Source organism: Parambassis ranga, chromosome 6 (genome assembly GCF_900634625.1).
Source record: "Parambassis ranga chromosome 6, fParRan2.1, whole genome shotgun sequence".
Taxonomy (NCBI): domain Eukaryota; kingdom Metazoa; phylum Chordata; class Actinopteri; family Ambassidae; genus Parambassis; species Parambassis ranga.
The window spans coordinates 13,447,179-13,469,093 of NC_041027.1; positions in this window are offsets into that span (position 1 = coordinate 13,447,179).

Below are 21,915 nucleotides of genomic sequence, written 5' to 3' on the forward strand. Positions count from 1 at the left end.
ACTAGCTGTGTCCTAATTTAGGGGTTTACTCCTGTCTATGGATGTGTGTCCTTCATACACCTCAAAGGTCCCACAAGCGGCTGTTAAATAGGACATTCTGGTCTGTGGATGGCTTCCTCTCGTGCTGACACTTTTGGCTACCATGGTGACAGATCCCAACCCTAACGTCAAACTTTATATGTCCTATCGATGGAACCAAAGGTCGGCGCCAGATACATGATGTTTGTTTCTGTGGCCGAGAAGTATCAACCCTTCTTTACATTTTCTTTGTGAGGAATGGGGGGAAGCTATCTCCATGTGCAGATACCATCTGTCCAGGATTGTTTGCAGCTCCCTCTTATCTTTGACTCATGAGAAACATATTTACAAGTGTGAGTCATGGCGCCTGCAAAATACCTGCTTGAGCTTTGACATCATTTCTGCACTGATGTGAGCAGTGCGACCTCCTTTTTGGAGAGGAGCAGCTCTGCCATATTCCATCCCTCTGTCTCATTTATCTGACTGACTGCTGACTGATTGAGGTCTCAGTCTTATGAAATGCGTCTCTGGCACTCTACACTCATTCTTGTCCTTTGATATTTATCATTCCCTCTCTGAAGACTAGACACGGCTGGCAATCGGGTGAGGAGTATTTTTTGATGGGTTAGAATGTTAGTTATTACAACAAATGTGATGACACTAAAACTCATCAAGTGTCAGCACAAGTGTTAAAAAAACAGTTTTTCTCAGAGTTCGTCAACAGCAAAGACCAGAAAGTGGACCTGCATACACGCAACACATGGAGATCCAACCTAAACAGGAAGAGCGGCATGAAGCACCGTCAATTAATTCAGTTAGCTGACAAGCCGGATGTAACACTAAAGTACTAATGCTCCAGCAGCATCTAATAATGATTGTTTCCTGCCTCTGCACCAACAGTAGCTGCTATGACTAATGACAGGAGATGACATGTTGCACGGCGTCATCCGTTCGCACAAAACCCAGGAGCCAAGGCAGTACGACAGGCCTGGAATGGAGACGATGTAGACCAGATGCATAAATTGGCATAAATTGCTACATCAGCTTTGATTCAAGTGTTCAAACTGATCAAACATGTTTCCTAAGAAACGTCTAATATTGTGATCAGAAGTTAAAGGTATTTACAGAGTGATATTCTTAAAATAGTGGGTTCGTTGTAGGCTTTGGCTAAAAGAGGGCAGTTAATCCCGTGGCTCCCAACCTGCACCAGGCCATTTTTTTGCTCGCATTATCACATTAGCACACAGGACAATCTTAAACTCATCTTGATTGACTGGAACAGCAGCTACACACTTCCCTCCCACACAGGATGATTTTTTTTCTTTGCCAAAGTGCAAGCCATTAAAGTGATTTAGGGGCTGCTTCATGTGCAGACTGGAGCTCCAGTTCCAGGACCTTGACTCTGGAATGTTGCCAAACCTTCCCGATAACGCCGATACTACCGCTGCACCTCAGATTAACCTCCTTCAGCTTTGGCTTTGGCTCACACCCCGGGACAAGGCCGTGGTAGGAGCGCCTGGTCGTTCTGCTCTGAGTTTGCCTTGACAGTACCTCAATGCGAGTTGAACCTCTTCATCTTAGTGACATGATGGTGCAGAGGCAGGCAGGCAGGTGCTTTATCCTCATGATTAGACTATATTTAACCGCTGTAACAACCACACAGAGACTACAGCACTGAAAAGAGGAGGAAGTTAGGGCAGAAATAAGGTCAAAGGTCATCTCAAGTGACAGTGATCAGCTAAAAGATGTTTATGACACAGCATAAGAGTAAAAATAAAAAATCATCACTGAGGATGATGAAGACAAACTAGCCAGTACTTATCACCTAATGACTCCACAGTGTGTGAGCCCACAGGGTTTTTTGTGTTTTGTTTTTTTTACAACCTCTTAATAATTCATTGCACAAAACGCCTGAAGAAATAGACTTTACTGGTATGTCTGCTTTTCGCCTTATCTTCAAAGTCTCATGGGAAATAAATGTTTATCCATTAATATTGAGCAGAAGGCTTCAGCCATATACACAGGGCTAATCCTCAAATGAAAAATGTGCTGACTGGACACTGATGCCATTTTGGTGATTGCGTCACACAGCCGTCTAAAGACAGGATCTAATTTAGGTCAGATTAGGTAGAGGTGGAGGTACACCATCATCATGCATTTTGCCACAGCAGCATGCTGCAGATATGCATACTGTATGTTATCATAATAATTACAGACCACAGCCATGGTGTTAGAGCCGAAGCTCCACTTGTATACAAACGCAGATTTATTCCCTCATTGTCTAAAGATGATATCTGACACCTCAGACTAGAGCAGTGTTTTTGTGTGCAAGGAGAAGTAGGTGAAGGAACAAAGCGCCCTTCAGACGGCCATATGGCTCCAAACTGACGTCATATGACACCAGCCACAGGGCGAATGAAATCCTGGAAGAGTGCTGGTTGGATCAGAGCTCAGTCCAGTTCAGGAAAGGAACAATAATGTATTATTTAAAAGTTGATGGCTCAAATAAAGGAGCAATTTGTAAACTTATTTCTCTTGTGTGTGAAATCATCCCTACTACTTACTACTATATGGTGCTGTATACAGTGTGTTCACAGTTGTGTAATGATGTGTAGTGACACATTGCGTCGTCCAGTCCTTTGGTCGTGCTAACCTCTAATCTGTCTCAACGTCTGAACATCTCAGTACTTTCTCTGGTCTTAAATCTCCCATCAGACGGGCAGATAAAAACCCAACATTTTGTGCAGTGCTTCTTTTTGTCACCTACTACAAGGAGATTGTGTCTGGCTGTGAGTTCCTCTTCCTGGATGATCTGTATAATCAGTGTAAGAGCCTGAGCCGCAGATAAGTTTGGAGGACGGTCGTCCCTCCAGAATGACAATGAGGCAGCGACAGGGAGCCACAGCTGGGTGTGACAGAGAGAGATGAATGAGGCCAGAGAAGGAGAGATCAAAACCCTCTCAGCACACCTGCTCACACCTGTTCAGCGCTTCCACTGATCCTCCTCCAGAAGCCCAGCAGGAGGACATACAAGAGTGGGAGTAACACGGCAGACATGTATGCACACCAGTGATGGATCAGGAGTCAACATAAGTGCAGTGTTTGAGCAACTTTTTCAATCATCGTTTAGCCACCACTAGCCACATCACGACACATTATCACTGGCTACGCTAGAAATTAGCATTCCTTGGCTACTAGCTAGAACTTTCAATCATTCATGAGCAGGTGAGGTGCTCGTTGTTACTGTCAGATCTCAGAAAACCCTGTCAACCCACCATTCAATTCCATTTTTGATATTATAGCTCGACCTAACAGTATCAGTTAGCTAAGATTAATGCGCCTGTATGTATGTAACTTACAGGAGATTCTAATCTGTTAATACTTGTTGAAGTGAATGCCTGTGCCAAATTGGAAAAACGAAAGTGTCAAGAAAAGCTTGTTGTTAGCCTAGATGCTAATGAGATGTTGGATAAAACATAGGCTTCTAGTTGCTAGCCTAGTGATGTTGGTGCCCACGGCTGCGGTTCACATGTTGGATGTCTAAATGGTTGAGGTTCATCAAATGGATACTGAGTATTGGACGGTTTGTCGCCTGGAGCGATGATGAAGAGGTGATGTTGACATCTCGGCTGCTGGGTTCTCAGCTTCTGTTGTCATTTTTAAAGACACATCTCACATCTTTTTAAAGACACAATGACCATCACTATATGATGTATTTTATCATGGGTGTAAATCAGCACTTTGCCGGTTAGTTGTGACCTTGTGGCCCTTTGACTGTAGTCAAACGGCTTGCTGTGTTGATGATTATTATGCTAATATCCGAGCAGTGACAGTGAACTGTTCACAGCAGGGAGTGTGGAGTGATGACTGTTAAATCAGCCATGCTTTTTAATTACAGAATCAAATTTGATCTGATTCTCTTCTATTTGTACGCCACTTTCAAATCACTCCACCCAACAGTATCGCTGGAACAGATATCTCCATGTTTCAAGCAAATCAAACTGTCCATGAACGGCCATTAGCCATGCAAGTAATGAGCAAATAACGGCCACTATAGTCACTCCCAGTTATCACAACTCTACGTACAGACAGCCAGGGAAAAAAAATAGATGTAGTCAGCTGCTCTGAGCAGCTGCCAGAGGCAACAGTATGGGCAGCCGTCTGCCAAACGCATCAAGTCTTCCTGTCTGAGTGAGCCCTCCACACAGGCTGTGTGCAAGTGATTCCTCTGAGCTTGCAGCTAGAAGTGTCTGGTTAGAGATACACATATGAAGCTTGGTTATAATCTTTATAGTCACTCCCATCCACACGCCTGGTTCCTGTTCTACCCTCCTTTTTTTTTCAAACCCTCAAGTGTCTTTATTTGAATCGGTCTAGGTTTGAATTGATCATGGTCGCTGCATTGACGACTCTTCTGAAGTGAGCTCACACAAAGACAGAGACGAGTGGCTCTGGATGGCATAAGGAACCATCTTGACCTACTTTAGGCTCACAAAAGCACTTGTTGCTTGTTTTTCAGCTTGTGTAGTATTGATCAAAAATATATTTTAAAGAAAAACAGGGAAGAAAAGGAAAAAAAGGAATCCACGGAGTAACAGGGCTGCTCTTTGGTGCTATAAACACATGAATTGTTTTGACTGGCAGAGCTAGGGTTAAATAACACTCTTATTTTCTTATAGTGTTTAATCTTCCTCCTCTTCTCCTCTCCTCCATCTTGAAGCCCATTTTTTATTCTGATTAATTTCACCAGTATCAGCCAGCAGTTAAAACTGCATGTCTAATTACGACATTGTGCCCATGGAATCTTCTTTTCAGTAATTGCCCCGGTGCTCCTGAGCTTAAGTGTATTATCTAGGTCAGAGCAGCAGTGAACCCCAGGGTGTAGCGTACGCTGTACAGTTTCAGGGAGTGCGAGCATCCTTCTGATCACGCTGCGGATCTTTCCCGCCTCTTTATCTCGTCTCCTTCATGCTGTGGTCGATGGGAGCGTGCTCTGGTGTTAAACACCATGCAGGGCAATCATCTACAAAGCACCACGCCGCGCACGAGATGTGTAAAACAAAGCGTGCGGATCGACTCTGCTCCTCCGGGAAGCACCACAGGTCCCCACTAATATCTGTTTATAAGCTGTAATGAGCTACATTATATGTATCTAAGCTTATTAAAACTTTTATTCCCCCTTCCCCCATGTGGGACCCAGGTGTGGAGGACTGGTAAATTGAAAGGTCTCAGGCAATCACCCACTCAGCCCAGTCAGCTGGGGAATTCAGTGTGGGCTGGGATGGGAGCAGCCAGCCTTACAAATATAATTCAGCTTTGCTGTAGCCATGACACCCCCTGCTGCTTCCATACATAGCAAAATGTGATTGACTGCGCCCTCCACAGCAGCAGCAGCAGCAGAGCTGCTCCCCTGCTCTGTGCTGCAAGCGTCCATCAAAAATAGTTTTATTCCGTCAACAATGCTGAGGAGAATTTAAGTTCTAAAGTCAGTAGTTAAGATTTCTCCACAGTCAGTGATTCATTCTCCTGCTGAGGTTCAGACTGAGTCTCAGTAATGATGCTGAGCCATGAAGCTTTTATATAGTAAAGACTGACACACACAGAGAAGGGAAAACAGCAACGAGTTCCTCAAGATCCAAAGATTAGGACGACACGTGTGTGTTTTAACTCATTAGCAGGTGCTGGATGGTCCAGGGCGATGTGCATTTTCTCACCTGATGTATGTAGAGGTGATTTCTCTGATGCTTGGCTCCATGCATGCTGTTGTTGGAGTGTAAACTCCAACTGATAAGCAGGACAAAGCAGCGCTGAAGACACCTCTGTGTGTGGATGTGCTGGAGGAGCAGACGTGGTTACACAGTCTGTGTCTTACAGGACACAAACACATGATGAAATCCGTTGTATGACGAGCCTGCCCGTCCCTAGTTACAGTTGCTACGCCGTGATTGAACAAACACTGTTCGGCCGAGGTCCATTCCCAGTTTAATACATTATCAGGGTGTACGTAAACAAGTGGAGATTGACATAAGAGCCTGGGCCCTGTGGGATCAGGGCGCCCACTGCGTCCGCACGCCGCTCACGTCCCAACACGGTCACTGAGCTTTCACCTTGTGGTCAGCGGAGCCTGATTGCTTTCTTGCTGTTGTCTAGACCAGATAATCTTGCCTCGGCCGCCGCTCGCCACTCCCACCCGGCTGGTTCCTTACACGGCATTTTTCATTCCTCGTCAGGCTGCTCCTCACATCTTCTCCTCATCACACGAGGCTGGACTTTGATCCTGATATATATCATACATATATATATATATAGACATGTGTGTGTGTTTGTATGTATATATATATGTATGTATATATGTGTATACGTATATATATATATGTATATGTATATGTATATGTGTGTATATATATATATATATATATATATATATATATACATATATATATATATATATATATATACATATATATATATATATACATATATATATATATATATATATATATATATATATATATGTATATACATATATATACATATATATATATTAAAATAATTAATTATATTAATTAATTATATTAATTAAACACTTCTACTTGTTCTTGTAAAATATGTATTACTAGTAGATGAAGCTTTCCAAACAAGCTTTCCATACTCCTAAATATATATATTTAGGAGTATGGAAAGCTTCCCACAACTTAAATCGATACCAGTATCTCCAAATAAAATATTGCGATATTTCACAGAATAGATTTTTTTCTTACACCCCTACAACAAAATGGCATCTAAAAGCAAACTGAAAAGATATCTGTTGTCAAACTGCACAACAGATTTGTTTGCTCTCGTGTGACCACTCACCCTTGGTCTGTTGCATAACAGCTGTGTTCCACACTGACACACTTTCAAACTCTTAATCCGTCTAACTTGATCTTCTTTCCTGTTTTTTTTTTTTTCCAGTCAAACACTCTTATCAGGAACCTGCCAACTTCCCACCGTTTCCCGCGCTGCGACGCACGCACCGGTGCTTCATTAACCCGAGAGATTTCAGACCTGATACCAACCGTCAGCCCTCTGACAAATGAGACGCAGGGCCGGCGCCGGACACGGTGTCAGCCTCGTTACTGCGGAAATTAAGATGGACTGATGTGGGCTTTTGAGGTCAGATAAAAGTCTTCACATTTCATCACTTTCAGCTGAGTTTCTCGGGGCGTTTTTATCCTGGTTATGAATGAAAATGGCCTCAGAAATGAGACGGATTGATGAGACGATCACACGGGCGAGCAACATTTCACTCTGCTGATTACAGGCATCTGTATTCTGCTGCACTGGGTGTTTATTTAAAGACATGAAAAGCATGCTTGTGACTATTACCTGCAGGATTCCTTTGTCCTGTCTTTAAGAGATAAATCCAAGAAAGCTCTGATTTAATGATCAACATTAACATTATTTTCTTCAACTTGCATCTGTCACTGAACGCTCTACTCTGTGTCTCAGAAGGTAGTGTTTGTGCACCATGCTATGTTGCAATCGTTGTTCTAGATGCTAATCATTTCTGACCATGACATAACCCAAACCAAAAATTTAGGCAAATACCACTTTGTGTCTGGACATAGAAAAATATAAACCCTGTGCAGTTCTGTAGAAGATTTTTTAGGCCCCGTCCACACCAAGATGTAGTCGTTTTTTTGTTTCCAAAGCATTCTCCGTAAAGTCGGCGTCGTTTCAGTAAATGTGTGCGTCCCAAGCGGCAACCTTCGGGGCTCAAACTTGAAGCCCATGCGGAACTGTCAAAACTTGTAATTCACGCCGCAACTGCTGGGGGCTGGCTCCAAAAGCGAGTCATTTCCCATAGACTCCCATGTTAAAATGGCCGACTTCACAGCAGAAAAGAACATGTTTACAGCCTGATACAAAAAACCACTCTGGTCTCAGATGATAGGTTCTCTTCTAGTGTCAATTGTACGGGGGGGGGGGGGGGGGGGGGAATTTTTTTACAACTCACTCAATTGTAATTCGGACTTAAAATTACGCATAATTATGGGCGTTGCCGCTTCAGTGACAGACGGTTGACGTATCACAGAGTGAGTTTCCTGCTTCCACAATCGCCCGCCCCTCTAAACTCGCTCGTGCTCCCCCTCTTTGTTCATATTTGGAGTTTTGGCGGACGTGACGCTGCCAACATGGCGGCGGTCATCACGTCCCGGAACCTCCCACCGAGCCTCAAAACGGCTCTTCAGAAACAAACGGGTGACGTCACGGAAGCTCTGTCCATAGTTTTTACTGTCAATGGTGCGTCCACACAAATCTGCACAAACCATTGAAAACGCTGTAGTGCATATGCCAGGCCTGTGAGTGGCGCTGTAACGCTACCACAGAAGCACTCTCAAAACAGAGAAGAAGACACGGGGCACGCACACAAAACTTGTGCGATGTAAACAGAACAACGTGGATCTAAAACCTTCTTATAGTTCCAGGAGCAGAAGAGTTCGCTGTTAAAGCAAAAACAAGCTCCGCAGTTTGTTGTTGTTGGAGTGAGCACATGCAGGCTGAGGGGGAGGTGGAGCTGTGTCGCCATCATTTCAGAAAAGCAGCGTTTTAGGCGTTCACACGGAGACATGGAAACGGATTCAAACTTATCCACCCCCTGGGACCCGTTTTCAAAAGTTGTTGTTTTCGCTCCGTGTGGACGAAACGCCTGAACCTTAGAAACTTTAGAGGATATGTCCATTTTCGTCTCCGTGTGGACGGGGCCTTAATCTGCACGATCACGATTAAACATTCTACAGTTTAAATTTACATGTTTATTTTGAAGACGTCTCTGCAGCATTTATTTATTTATAATTGAAGCTATTTGTGAACTCCATTCGAAGCCCTTTGATTTAGCTGCACACGTCTAAAAATACATAAATTATTTAGTTTTAATGATTTAACACGACAGTGGGGAAAAGGAAGCAGTTGTGTTGTTTGTGACTTGAGTTATTGGACAGTGAGCTTCTCCTAGTTAGCTTGGTTACCTGACAGTCTGTGCACTGCTCTGTGGCAGCACACACTGTCTCATCTAAACACTGTTTTCATGAGCCCCTGTTAAAATGTCACCCTCTGGCTGATTGCATCACATCCTGTCCTCTGTGAAGGATCATCTCCACTTTTATTTCAGTGCTTTAGAGTAGCTCACTGCTGCCTTCACTTGTCTTTTTCAGTGCTGCCATCATCACTCAGGTGCCTCCTTCTGTCCCCGTCACACCCACTCTCTCCTTTTACTTCACCTCGTTGTTTCTGTTTACGCAGCTCGTACCTTCTACCATAATGTCGCACTCTCCTGTCGGCTCACTATATCTCCCCCACCTTTGTAATTCAGGGTGACTTACAACCCTGAGAGCTGTCTGTGCATGCCGAGACACACACACACACTGCATCCCCTCCCCGTCCTTGTTTGACAAAGTGCAGACAGCGTCTGGAAATCCGCCGGCAATTAGGGAGAGACAATGAAAGGCGCAGAGGCACATGCAAACAAACAGGAGAGTTATTGAGTGTTAGTCTGGAGGTGGAGAGAGACACACCCACCTTCATGAACCATGTTTGGCAATTTAACTGTAACTTTTTTTTGAGCTTCTTTTAGGATGAAGTTCCAGCAGTGGAGATACCTCAAAAGGTGCCTAAAATAGCCTGTTAGTTCCTGCAGTGGATAAACAACTTCAGCAAATGAATTCAGCCCTTGGTTCCTGTCTGGAAGAGTCTCTCAAAAGTCCAACAACAAAGCTCATGTCTGGATGTGAATGCACAGGACAACCTCTCAATGATTAGAGGAACAGAAAATGCTAGTGCTACAGGAACCATCCGTCCATCCTGTGCAGTCCTGTACTCTCCTGGAGCTCTTAATGGACGAGAGACGTGGTGCACTTTTATCGCAGGACCACATGGAGACAAACTTACGCTGATACTGAAGTAGACATTCACTTCACATTTGCTGTGGCGGCAGAACTCACAGGGAAACGTGTGTTGAAGCTGATACAACTGTAATTAAGAGAATGAATGGAGACAGAAATGAGCCACTTTCATATAATGACCACCATGAAACATTAAACATGGCGGCGGCATTCATTTGCATTCATGCAGTAACTGATGCATACGTGCTGCTGCTGTTAACACATGTGTTTTTTGCCTGGAGTTTTGGGTCACAGGAAGACATTAGTAACTTAAATAATGTGAGACTTTGCTTGTTTTTTTACCTTTTGTGGTGTCACAGGAAAATATAGCAGCAGTCAACAACACTGCACCAGGCTTTTATTGACAGTAAACATCCTGAAACGATCGCCTCGACAGTATTCAGCTGAAGCGCTGCCGTTGCTGGTGAAGTATTAAAGCTGGGAGCTCCTTGCTTCAGGGCCTCTGTGACTTAATGTGCTGACGGCTGCGGGTTTGCTGCTGGGGAAACAGCAGAAAGTGTTGACTGGTGCACAGCTGCTGCTGCTGCTGCTGCTGTAGCACTGAGAGGCGCTGATACTTCTGTCACAAGAACAGGTAGCTCCTAAAACAATAAAGTATCTCCTCATTGGGGGGAGAAGGATGCTGCAGTAGGAAACTGATGACCTGTGTGGGGAGGAGAGTTTTGTGTGTTGCTCCATCAGTCTGTTAATCCACAGAGGAGCACTGACAGCAGCCTGCTTATCTCTGGCTGACAGTCAATGGATGTCCTTGGTGGGCTAAACTTTTCTCTGCACCGCCGCTGTCTCTGAGGAGGAAACCTTTTAGGTTTGACCCTGTGACCTTTCCTCTGCTCCCGTCCTTTGAGTTCACACTGCAGCATGTCTAACAGCACGGCTTTAATTGGCTCATTTGGAGCACATATTGTTTCTGAGGATGCCATCAATATAGATACAGAGCAATGCTCAAATTGTTGCCAGACTTATGCTACCGTATTTTTCGGACAAGAAGTCGCACGAAAAAATATACAATTAGTTTAGGCAGGTGTCCTGACGTCCCATTACAAATATAACGGTAGCTGTTCTGTCCTTCTCCTGACGGTTCTCTTCCACCTCCAGCTTGTCCACACTTTGCGTTCTGAGCATAGGTGACGCATGTGGTCGATAAGTCGCTAATTCCAGACAGCTATAGCGCACAGTAGTCGCCTTTGACTCATTTACAGGATGTTTATAGGAATTTCTGTGCGGTGAAGCTAATCATTTCTCCACATGAGGACTTGTTGAAATGTGTGTGTCTCACTCTTAATGTCCTGCAGCCGCACCACTTAAGTTAAGAGAAATTCAGGAGGCTACGCTAAAAACGTAGTGATTTATGCTGGCCCGCTTGTGCAACTAATACTCCGGTGCGACTAATCTATGGCTTTTTCTTCTTCATTACGCATTTTTTGGCTGGTGCGACCTATAGTCCGGAAAATACGGTACTCTGTTCTGGTCTGTTTTAAGGTGAACTGACCCTTTAATTTATCATGAGCTGCTGTTGTCCTTGGTGTCGTGTGACAGCAGAAGGACTGTGGATATAGGATTTCTTGGTTTTACAGTGTGTAGTTCCACGTCCTCCTTTTATAAGCTCCATACTTCACTGCTGCACAGCCCACCACCTCTGTTTATTCGCCCTCGTGCAGCGCATGAGATATTAGCCAATATGGCAGCTACATGGGGTCAATAAGCTTTTAGTTACGGTTCACTTAGACCCTGGCATCAGCTTGAGATGTATGACCGAGTAACATGGGGGACTCCTGTATCAATCTTACTGCTGGTTTGTGCTCGGCTAATTCAATTAAACCAAGGCTGCTGTATTCCCCCTTTGGGGAGCAAGAAGTTGATGAACATAATGAAGGCCTGAACTCCACTGGAATTGCAAATGGTGGCATTTCTGTCTGAGCACTTTGCTTCATTGTTTTGGGTGGAAATTCAAGGAGATTCAATCAGCCCCAGAGGACATCACCGCAGGCAGGGCTGAGGACTATCTGTCTCCATGCAGTTATGCTAATCACCTAATGTTGTTCTGGCCACACAAACATGCAGCGCTACATACTGCTTGTGTTTTATAGACCGAAATGTTGTGTAACATATGACAGTTTGCAGCCTTGAAGCTTTGGAGCAGCTGCACGGGGCGTCAGGCTCCTGAATGAGCAGCAAACAAAAGAGGACACAACAAACAGCTTATGTAAGCACTCTGAAAAGTGTTTTCAATGAAACATTTCTCAGATTTTAATTTATTTATTCATGTTGGCATTCAGGGTTGATGTAAGAATATGAGTCACTAAAGTGTATTTATTCAGCCAAAGTACAAACAGACATTCCTCCTCTCAGTGTAGTTAGTGCATCTCCATTCACACTGGAGAAAGTCAGTCCAGCTAGAGCAGGATTGAATCCAGATCGCCTTTAAACTGGATACGTCCAGTCCTATTTTCAAATCACGCACACGCGTGTCCACGCTCAATCCAGCTTAATCCGGCTTGTTTGTTGTCCTCCAAACCGCTAGGTGGCGCCTCGTAATATACAGAGTCCGTTCAGGCTGCGGTAGGACCACTTTTGCGCATGTATGTTTTTTTTGTCCCGTGTCACTTGTTCTTTTTCCTTTGTAGCCCTGTGGAAAATAAACTCGGGGCAAAGCTGTCGTAGTTCGGCGGTTGTTTACAGACGACTTTTGTACTTTTGTACCCAGAAGTATCACATCACTAGCGGGATTCACTAGCTGCATTTGCGATCAGGCCTGAGCCAGATGTAAGCCGATCCGGCTGTATCCACCTCCGAGAGGTGGATTGAAATCAATCCAGATATATCTGCATTTGCATTGTTCAGAATCCCGCTCTAGCCAGATTGATTTCCCCAGAGTTAACGGGTCTTGTGCTTGGGCTGTGTCTGAAATCACCCCCTGCTCACTATATATGGCCCTGCATGGTGCCTTCACTTGTTTGTAGTGCTGTTCGAATGTGTAGTGATGCACAAATGTGGTCACAGATCGTCACATTTTACTCATGCCGCAGCAATGACATCATTAACAACATCAGAAAATGATGGGGGGTAATTGATTGATTGAATGATTGGTCCTGGTTTAGCAACAGATGTTTTTGACCACTCATCTCTGCAAAAAAATCCTTTTAATTACACCCCATTTTAAGTTATTTGTAGCATCTTTGCTAATGTGCTGCTTATATTATTAGCTTTTCATGTAATCTTTTAGCCCCACCTTATCTTTAAATGGATAATTTAGATAATTCAAGGCAGAACCGATGCATTCCTACCACCTAAAGACAGATCGATTAAAGTTAGCTGGATGAACAGAGCCAAAAAAATATTCTCAGTAAATATATTTATGATGTTGATGTTAGCATGCTAACATAGTGATTTCTATCACCAGTTTGAACATCATCTTTTTTTAGTATACATGTGTTAAACAGAACTTTTCTATCAAAGTGAAAGAGCCTACTTCTGAAAATACTGTGATTAAAAAGAACGTTTCATTTCAATTTATCTTGGAAAACACAGTTTTCTGATCCGTCACTGTAAAAAAATATTCAAAAGAGTTGGTGTAGTAGCTAATTAATGAGCTACAACTGCCTCCACTGATGCTGTCCTTTCATTAAATGAAAGCCACAGTCTGATTTTGGTTTTGATGAGAATGAGGGAGCTTTTTGTGAGTGAACCAGATCTGAACATGGCCCAGGTTATCAGATCTGATGCCATATTATTATCTGCATCTTTTTCCCCCGGTTATTAGCCCGTCGTGTCGAAAATGAGAACACCCTAAATGAACAGCAGACGCTGTGCTGCTCTAACAGCCTGTGACACAATCATCTATTACGCCGTCCGTCATTTCACTCTCAACAACTTGACTGGTATATTTTCATTAAGCAGCCAACCATGTGGTCAGATCGTGTAGGAGATCCATCTGCCTGAGATCATTCACATTCATAAAAGCAGCTTCACTCTGTATGTAGCTCCACGCTCGCATGTATATTTCTGGTAAAGCCGCAGTCTCGGAGGTGTAATCCCTGTCTGTTCCATCTGGCTCCGGCCCCGCCGCTCACACCCTTCCTATAACAACCTCGCTTTCTGTTTTCCTCCCAGTCCTATGGCTGCCTGTGCTTTTCCTGTTACACTTCTATCTGCTGTGTAATTGGCGTGTGTGCCCCGCCACCTGAGACTCCCCTTAACCTCCCAAAAAAAACAAGACAGGAGTGAGAGGAGGGGGATGAGATTCGTTCTCCACAAAATCAGCTTGTTGAAAAGTAGGCCAGCTGCACAGCTGCTTTCTACATTACTTATGGTGTATTGCACTTTCAGCATATTTGGTGTATTAAGCTGAATTATTGGGCTGATAATAGGTTTTACATTAATTGGAGCAACATGTTTAACAGTATTTTATTGCACATTAATCATCAACACTACATCATATTCCCCGTGGAAGCCTTAAATCTCCCATAATCCCTGTGTCCTCAAAAGGATTCCACATACTACTGACTTACATAACACACTCTGCTGAAGCTGTTTCATTCCATTCATTTTTATTAGCTTCACCATGGCTGTGAGTGTGCTGGTCCACCGCTGTGTAAATCTTTCAAATGGATTAGCATGAGTCTGTGCACACAGATTTATCTCCCCCCACAGTATTTTACTAATGATTTCTTTAACGTTACATGTATTCATTTATTTGACAGGGAAGGTGCCAGATTATTATTATTAAAGCCTCTGATCCTCATTTAGCTTTTTTTCCCCTTAGTGAAATAACCACAGATGTCTTTAGTGTCACCTTCTCTTCAGCCAGGTTGAAATTTAAATTCTGCCCATTGCTGCTACAGAAAATCCATCACTCAGCTGTGCTTGGTGTAAAGTACGACCAACACAACACAAGCAGTCACTTCCTGTCACATGGTCTTCTGCCCTGCCCTGCCTTGCCCCCGTTGACAGTGGAAGAAGTGAACATGATGACAGATTTTGAGTGATTCTGTCAATCCATAATCTCTAAACTATATCATCACATGCTATACATTCTCAAAATACACCAAAAATGTGTTTTTTAGTCCAACATATCAGAAGACAATGACACTCACATGAGATCTAGCCTCTTCCTAATGTCTCGGCTAAATATAGCTGCTGCCTATTTGTGGAGTTATAAGTTATGCTAAGGTGCAAATGCGCTGTGAGACGACGGCCGTTCAGCGTCTTGCGACCAAAGACAAACTGAGATAAAATTCTAGCGGTGTCAAAAATTTAGGATGACTGTCTCACAGTGTGACAGCTGCTGAGACCTCACTGCGCATCCACATCCTCCTCCTCACATGTTGACGTACGTCGTATCGTGATCGCCTGCGATGAATGGTCATCGTACAATCTGCACGCATCAAACTTGACGTTGTACCAAAATTTATTACATTCATGTAGCATAGTGTGTCATGCAATGGTCTTATAAGATTGGTCACAGTGTAGAGAGGCCAATAGACTTATGATTATGATTCGGTGTACATGTTGCCTTTTAGATATGTGCTGCTGGGTTTTGGACATACAACGTTTTGTTCCGGTGAGGCTGAGCGTTTTTCTTCGGGAGGCATGTTTCACAGAGCAGCAGATGCTTGTTGTGTTCAGGTACTCTACATGTCTTTGAGTGTTTTTATTCTCTGAGGAGCCGCTCCTCCAATCCTCTTGAGGGTCTCCACAGTAAAATGTGATGTCTAGGACAGCTTTTCTTGCTAATCGTATGCTAAGTTATAAATTGTGACTCCTGGCTCCATCTGCTCTCTTTAACAGAATTTTATAGGTACGATTTCTAAAGCCAATGCACTCATTACAAGGGTGCTGATTTCTTCACCCTGGCAGGGTGTTCAGGATTGATTAATGATATGTGCTGAACTGGACCTCTATGAGCCTGAGCTCGGGCAGAAGGAGTAATAACTCCAACAAGCTGGCTCAGAGGAAGACAGCGGCGAGCGCTTCCATTAGCCGGGGAGGTAACGAGTCACTGATGCACTCTGGACATTATTGTCAGCAGTAAATCACATTTAAAGGAGGATGAGCTTCTACCTTAGGTGGGATGAGTTTATTAGGAAGAGGAGCTCTGACATTCAGCAGTGAAAGGGTGACGTGCACCCTGTTACCGCCCATACAGCTGTGTTGACCTTTATGGAGCTGGACGCGCGCACAAACAAACCCCCTAGTGAAACTGCACCTTCTCAACCTCGAAATGATTGTCCATTTCCACAAATGGGACACATTAGAGCCCTGCATCATTACAGGTGCTCATCATCAGCCCGGAGAGAGCAGACATCATCAGTGGCAGCTGAAAACATGGAGGAGAGGGATGCGGTGGCGAGGGGGCGACCTCTGAGGTCGTGGTCAACCAACGTGATGCAGTGCCAAGGTCCAAAGGTGGACTGGATGCGATGAGCCATGTTCTCTCTCTGTCTCTCTCTCTCTCTCTCTCTCTCTCTCTGTGTCTCTACAAACCAGATAATTGAGGTAGCAGGTTGATGGAACATTTAGGTCAAAGAGGGAACTGCAGGAAAGTGAGCCTCCTCAGCAGAAGCACACACTGTTATAGTCCAGAGAATATGTGGCATTAGAAGCAAATTCTGCACAATTTCCATAAAAATACACAGAATAATAAAGTAAACAAACAACAGAGGACGAAATGGACATTTGTGACACTTCACTGAGCACATTCCATGAATGTTTTGCTTGTTAAGTCACAACGTGTACAGATTTCTTCAGTAAAGCTGAACTGTGCCGTGATGTTGACTGAATGAATGAATGAATGTGTCAGCTTCTGCAGCCAGGTAGCATTAACATGCTAACAAATGGTTTTGACCATTAAACCAATGGGTTAACGTCACCCGAGCTAGCTTGCTAAATAAACAAAAATATCCATCCAGTTGCTTCTGCATAATCCACATGCTAATTTATTTGATGGCGCCATGCAGACACTTCTAACACTTGGTGATTTTCCCACAGGTTCCTGAACAGTAGTGCTAATGCTAACCAAGGCAGCCATTGCCATGTCTCTTGCTAAGAACTCCACGCTGTCAGAGGCAGAAGAAGGTGACAGGGGCTCATTCCAACTAATTGAAACTTAACAAAGCCCAGCTTAAAGTCGATTTTATGGGTTCGCGCACATTTTCTTTGGGAACGAGTTCCCTGAAATGTGTGTGTAGTTCTACACCCTTTGTTCTCTGTTACCTCCATAAACCACCGCCACTGTCTGCCAGGCACAGAGGAGGAGGAGAAGGATGAAGAGGAGGGCTGGGAGGTGAGGATCAGGGCAGCCACATGGATCAACATAACCCTGTGAGTGCAGCTTCTTAATGCAAACCGTGTGACAGCTTTGCCATTCTGCACACACTCTGTATTGACTTCTGTGTGTGTGTGAACGCACTATGTATGTCGCATATGTGGCGTAAAAGTAATTATGTAAATGAAGGTGTTTGAAGAGTGAGAGGGATGAGTCGGCTGCTGGCATCTGTCACAGTCTGACTGTTAGTTACAGCCCGGAATCATTCAGCTCAGACGTGAATCAACAAAGACAGCGAGGGATCAAGGGAGGAAGGAGGAAAGAGGAGGCGAGGAGGACTCACCTGCCTCCACTCAGAGCACGCCGCTGTATTTCACCGCCTGCGGAGGCCTGTCAGGCGGTTTTAATCAAACAAAAACAACACAACAGACCTCTTTATATTTATCCGCTCAGCAAATCGCACTCGGCATGCACATAAGTGAGTAATGAATGTAAAAACCAATCAGCTAAATGAACCTTAAGGCGTTTTACAGCCACATAAACTGTGCGTTTTTATTCAAATGAGCCTGTTAGATAATTGAAGAAAAATGTGTCCAGAATACCCACGACCATAAAACATGATTACCTTCCCTGTTATTATCTTCATGATGTGCCTCAGCAGTAAAACCTGAACTGTAAAATTATATTTAACCATCAATAATATGTTCTCATTATGTATGTAATATTAATTTCCATTCTTTCTATCATCTCACTGTATAAAGCAACTTTACCTGGGGCCCATGTGGCTACAATCACAGCTGTGGGGTTAATCTGGCCCCATTTGTCATCGTATACTCAGAGTTTCCAGTGGGAGCTGTGACATTTTATTTAAAGTAGATTTCAGTCATTTTGTCAACGAGTGTCCAGAGGGAGTAAAACAATCCACTAAAAGCTGGAAGAGGCACAGGGACCAGGCTCCATCTTTTATCAGGTCATGACTGAACCAAGACGGATTATGCTAATGGTGTGAAATGGTACATAAGTCCTGATGAGTCACAACACTTGCATGTTGTATTTTAGTCTCTTACCAAAATCACACCAGCTAGCAGCTATGTTTAGCATCACCACAAGCAGTTAGCGAGGACGTTTGTAACATTAGCTACAGAATCCATACATCCATTCGTTTTCTTACCCCGTCTTGTCCTGTGCTACAGGTTCTACCAGGGGCCCATAACCTGGGCTGTCAAGGGGCCAGAGGCAGGTCGCCAGTCTATTGAAGGGCTAACACAGACAAACAGCCACTCACAGCCAATTTAGAATCAACAATTAAGCTAACATGCCTGTCTTTGGTATGTGAGAGGAGTACCATAGAAAACCCATGTGGAGATCATACAGACCCCAACCCAGAACCAGGAACTAGGAACCTTGGACCTGTGCTGCAGCAGCAGCAGTGCTAACCACTGCACAAAGTTAAGGTTCGTCCTGATTTGTTCATCTGAAGAACACGAGTGGTTTCAGAATGTGATATTTGATGATTATTGGGCGACAGAATCTGTCAGAATTTGTATCCTGGTTAAATGTGCTTATGAAATTATAATATAACTATAGGTAGTGACTGGCCTGAAGTAGTTATTTTACATGGAGGAAAATGAATGGATTACTTGCGTGGTCACCTGAACGCACCATTAAACATCTGACCTGCTGCCTGTGATTTATGGGATGTAACAAAGTGCAGCTTTGAAAACTGAACATGATCCATCGTGATGTATTTAATCAAAGCAGGTGAACTTCTTCTTCTTCTTCTGGTCCTCTGTCCACAAACACAGACAGCACTACACCAGATTGGAAATTGTTTCGGAGCCTTGGACAGCTCCTGGCACTGCGTGTCCCTGCCTCTCTGTGAACCTTGTCCACATAGTCCCTCTGCTCCTGGAGGTGGACAGTCTCTCCTCCATCATGTAGTCTTGTGCGTGCCTTTCCATTAATGCGACTGGGAGCTGTTCAGACTTACAGTCAGATTGATTCTGTGACTGCAGTACCTGCTCAGACACTGTAATAAAACTGTCAGTATTTCCTTATTTTAAACAGCAACAGCAAATACTTTGTGTGTTTTTTACATGTAAATTTGACCCTTAATTTCACCCTCATCCACCTTTTTTTTCATATGGCCCTAATGCACCATGGTGGTTTTCCTGTCATTTTATGCACAGACACACTCCAGGGTCGAGAAAAGACAGAGGTGTCTGAAACTGCACTTCATCAGGTGGCCACTTGTACCCCATTCACACTGGGGGAAAAAATCTGGCTAAAGCGGGATTCGGGCCTATCCAGTTGTGTTTTTTTCTGAGTGTGAACACCTTGAATCCGGCTTTATCCAGTTTGATTTCAATCCGGCTAGATCCACCAACGAGAGGTGGATCTAGCCGGATTGACTCAAATGTGGCTCAGGTGTGAACCCAAATGTGGCTAGCGAATCGGCTAGCGACATGCTACTTCCGGTTAGCAACATGCTACTTCCGGTTAGCGATGTGCTACTTCCGGTTCACGGGGCGAGACACGGGACAAAAAAACCGCATGACGCATGCGCACACGCGGTCCTACTGCGGCCTGAACAGACTATGTATATTACGAGGTGCCACCTAGTGGTTTGGACGACAGCAAACACGCTGGATGAAGCCGGATTGAGTGCGGACACAAGTGTGTGCTAGCCAGATTTGAAAATAGAAGTTTCGTCCATCTTTATTCACAGAACGTGGCTGAAACAGCTGCTGAATGCAGCCTCACATAGAGAACATCTGGTTTGTGCGTTCGCCTGGTTGATAATCCCGCCTTGCTTTTCCTCCATAAACATGTTAATATATACAAATGTTATGAGTTTCATATTTCCCCTCTCTGCGTTTTGCCCTCACCCTCTGAGCTGACAGTGCAAACTTCTCCGGTGTTTATCTCCCTGCCTTGCCGGCCTCACATATTCATGAACGCACGACCGACACCTGAGATCTGTTATCAGGGTCCTCCTCCCGCAAGGTCATCATCTCAGGTGATGGGACTCTCGTGCTTTTTCTCAGGTTTTTCTTTTCTCCGGCTTTGAGGCAGGAAATAAGTCTCTCTCCCCACCCCCTCACCCCCACCCCCAGCAGCTGGATTGTCCCTCCTTCTGCTACAGTAACAATATAGATCAGCCTGAAGGTGACAGAGATGCAGGGTCTAACTGTGTGTGTGTCATCCGTGCAGTGCGTGGACACAGCATCTCGCTATTGATTATCTGCAGGGCCCTGTGGGACACACACACACACACACAGTGAGGTTATGCTGGATGTGATGGGAAGCAGCAGCAGCGGTGCATACATCACTGATATTAATTATGATGATTATACTTTGACTCAGGGAAGAAAAATATGAAGGGGGCTGAGACTGGATGACCATATTGTATCGCTTCTGGGGGCATGAGTGATTCTGTGTGTGTGTGTGTGTGTGTGTGTGTGTGTGATGGGGTGGTGTAGGTCAGAAGAAGGGGGAGGACATGAAAGAAAGAATGATGACTTTCAATCTCATGGGACAAACGTTTGTGGATCTTCGACAACCTCCTTCTAACGCGCACACACACACACACACACCATTCCACTATTACTTATTATCAGCATGTAGAGAGGAGGCAGAGGAAATTACTGATGGGCATCATGGTGTTCTGAATATCCACGAGTCAAACAAACAGAGATAAAAACCTGCCACATATTAGTGACTCAGGACATTTTCACACACACACACACACACACACACACCACCTTTAGAGACTCCCTGTGAGTCTCTGCTGGTGATTGAAAGCTGTCCTGCCCGCCCTGGCCCAGCACCAGAGCTATTCCCCTGGTAGCCATTACATGGAGGGGGCTATCTGTCTGTGTGGAGTGATAAACTTTTAGTGTCAGCAGTTCATTTTTCTCTCAGTCTCAGATGTTACAGCCCAGAAAATGCATCACGTATTTTTTTTTTTAGACATTTTGCTCCACTGTAAAAATATATTTGAGTCGGTCTGTGTGGCTCGCTGTGCCATCACACCTGCTGCATCTGCTCATGCCCTGTAGAATATGCTGGTAAAGTGTTTTAGCCTGAAGTACTAGTAGTTATAGCATTAACCTGCAGTGTTGATGTCTAAACCTTAAACAGTGGAGCTGTATCTGCCATTAGTCCCACAGAGGCAGGAACATGTAGCATGAGGTCGACGTTTCCGTCCTTGAAAAGAGAACATGTGAGCATATTTGTCTGGCTGCATCTGTGTTCATGGGGACACGGATGTTTTCCATGTAGTGTTGTGTTTAGGACGATCTTTCCCGGACTCCCTAACACCTTAACCTGTTGTTTTTTAGGCCAAATCCAGCCGTGATTGAACTGCCCTCGGAGTCCAGAGTGACAGTCCACCGTGGTGCTTAACCCTCCTTACCCGGACCCTGTCCCATGTTCAGGTGACGTTGGCCATGTGTCCTATCTAGCAGGTGTGTTGACTGACTGGTCTATCTCCTGATTTCACTAGAGCTAAATTCAACTTTGCAATGTATTGAACTTCCAGGTATATTAAATGGAGGTTGCATTGTGGGAAATGTAGTGTGATCCATTGTTTTGGGTTCTGGTGATACAACGCAGGAGGCTTAACGACATCTCAAACTCCACTGTGCTGTTATCAGTTTATTTTCTCCAACTTCAAGTCAAACAGAG